This window comes from Jaculus jaculus, chromosome 1 (genome assembly GCF_020740685.1).
Source record: "Jaculus jaculus isolate mJacJac1 chromosome 1, mJacJac1.mat.Y.cur, whole genome shotgun sequence".
Classification (NCBI taxonomy): Eukaryota; Metazoa; Chordata; class Mammalia; order Rodentia; family Dipodidae; genus Jaculus; species Jaculus jaculus.
In genome coordinates, this window is record NC_059102.1 from 275,376,170 (window position 1) to 275,378,790 (window position 2,621).

Below are 2,621 nucleotides of genomic sequence, written 5' to 3' on the forward strand. Positions count from 1 at the left end.
ATAGAATATTAAAGTCATCAAAACTATGTTAAAAATATTTCCTAGCACATAATAAGTAAAACAGTTCAGTAAATGCAGTTTTTATGAATAACCATCATTACTACCTATTCTTTAACTCTTCGATGTATTGCTTATTACATCTATACCATATTAACTATATTTTATAGTTTGCTATGGACTTTTCCAGTACTTACTAAACCATATGCTACTTGAAGGCAGGGATTAAATCTTATTTGTCTTCAAGCATGATTTGTGACTTGTGAGCCAATTTTTCCTTGGCATATGATTTCTCACCCAACAGGATTTGATAGACTTCTGTTTGATTCACAGTTGATGGGGACAAAAAGCACCAGAGCTCAATTAAAATGATACTTGAAAGATACCCGATACCACTAAAATCTATGGAATTATGTATTAAATGGTCCCCAAAGAATCAGCTATTTCAAAAATAAAAAATTATTAGAAAGATCTTAATACATCATGTTATATCATATATCACACACCATAAAAATGTCAGAAGTAGCTTTATTTCACATTACTGTATTTCTTGATGGTGATCTATCTGGACATGGAAGGCTTGCTGAATTTGAACAAGGATAATAAAGCTCACATTCTAAGAAAATGTTTAAAATATGAAACAGAACGAAGGAGGGAGGGTAGTGGAGATCTCCTTGGAAGAATACAGTTAGGGGATCTCTGTGTCTCAACAGTTTGCAATTCCCTTCATAGCACATAAATAATTTACCTGTGACACAGAGTAGCCTGAGTAAATTATTTCCATTTCCATCACTGCACAACCTGTAATAAGTAACCAGATAAGATGGTAAATTATATTGTTATGATGTATGCTGATCTGATCTAGGACTTTTTTTCTTTTTGTTTTGTTTTGATTTCTGATGCTTTGGATCCATGCCAAATCATTAAACAAGTCAGACCTAACCGATGCTGGCTTGAACAATCCCAGTGTAACTTGCAAAGGCCAGTTCATCAAAACCCTCAGGATCATATAAACAAGGAAAAATACCAAAGGACCTCTCCTATTTGTCTTCCTGGCTATCTGTGTTCCATGGGAAAGAAAGAAAATAATAGGAACAGGATTTAAATGCTCTGTTTTGACAGGTTATTAGGATTCTAATCACAACCTGCCTCCTCCTCCTGATCTAGCCAAGCCAGGAAGGTGGTTGAATGTCTCTACAGCCTCTGCACACACATACAAAAGAAAAAGAAACATGCCAAAAAAGAAGGAAGAGTAGAAAAATCAGGCCAACATGAATAATTTGATAGAGTAGGGGTGGGAAAGGATTTAAAGCAAGACCCATGCAAGTCGCGCAAGGCATAGTAGTCCTTTGAGTGACACAAAATTTTCTGCACAGTATTTAGACACTGGTGGCTCAAGAGCTGTCAATCTCATCTTGCTGTACCATGTAATCAATATTTCCAACTGAGGCCTTCATGGGAGGCCAGGTTCTTATCCTGTGAAATTAGAGCCCACCCTCTCAATGAAATTTCCTACCATGGAGTCAACTCTGATATACACAGTGGGGCACCAACTCTAATTTCTCTAAGGCTCTTTATAAAATATTCCTCTACTGATACAGATTTTTCCATGATGAACTTAGGCTTGGGTCGTTTCCTCACATCTCTCCAACGCTGACTTGTAATAAAACAGCAAAACTCCCATGGTAAGGGATACTGGGAAATGACTGGTGGATATAGATCTTGGAAGATACTGAGAATTATATACATATACATATACATATACACACACACACATATATATATATACATACACACACATATTCTGCTTCCTATATTTGCTGTTATATAATACAAAGACTGGCAAAATGATAGCCAGTGTGGCTTTCTATCTTTATAAATAAAGTTTTATTGGAATGTAGACATGGCTACACATTTATTTACAGATTGTCTATGTCTGTCAGGGGTGAGTGGTTACAACAGAAACTATATCTATCTCCTTATAGAAAAATGTTTCTGATCTCTGATTCAGAGTGATTGAGCCAGATCACCAATTGTTCTGATGGGAAATAACATTTGTCTTAGGATTGCAATGATCTAATGACCATACTTAAGACTCACCAACTACTGTGGTTCTTCACCTCTGTCTTACAGCTGTGGGCACAGATCTGAGTTGCTCATGCACACATGACTGGCACATTTTGGATTATCTGAAATTCCATCCTGACTGGGATGACTTTGCATTGGCTCACACATTCCTTTAGGAAAATATCATCATGAATGTATATGATAGTCTGCTTTGGCCTCAAATCTTTTTCTTAATCTACAGAACTATAAAACAAAGAAGTTTCCTAAACAAAAGGGAGATGGGAGTGACTGTCCAAAATTAAGCACAGTTTAAAATGATCCATTCAGTATTTGTAATGATAAGCTATTATCAGGGTTAGTCACATATGTAAATTAATAGATCCAAAACATGGAGTTACTATTTTGGTGTCAACATCATTTATAGTGAAAGGAATCTACTATTAATATTGATACCTGAAAATGAATCTGAATAACAATTTCAGAAATCATCCAAATCAACAGGGCATAAATTTAAAGAATAGTTTTAGTTGTTGAAAATTTTTAAAAATTCAACATTA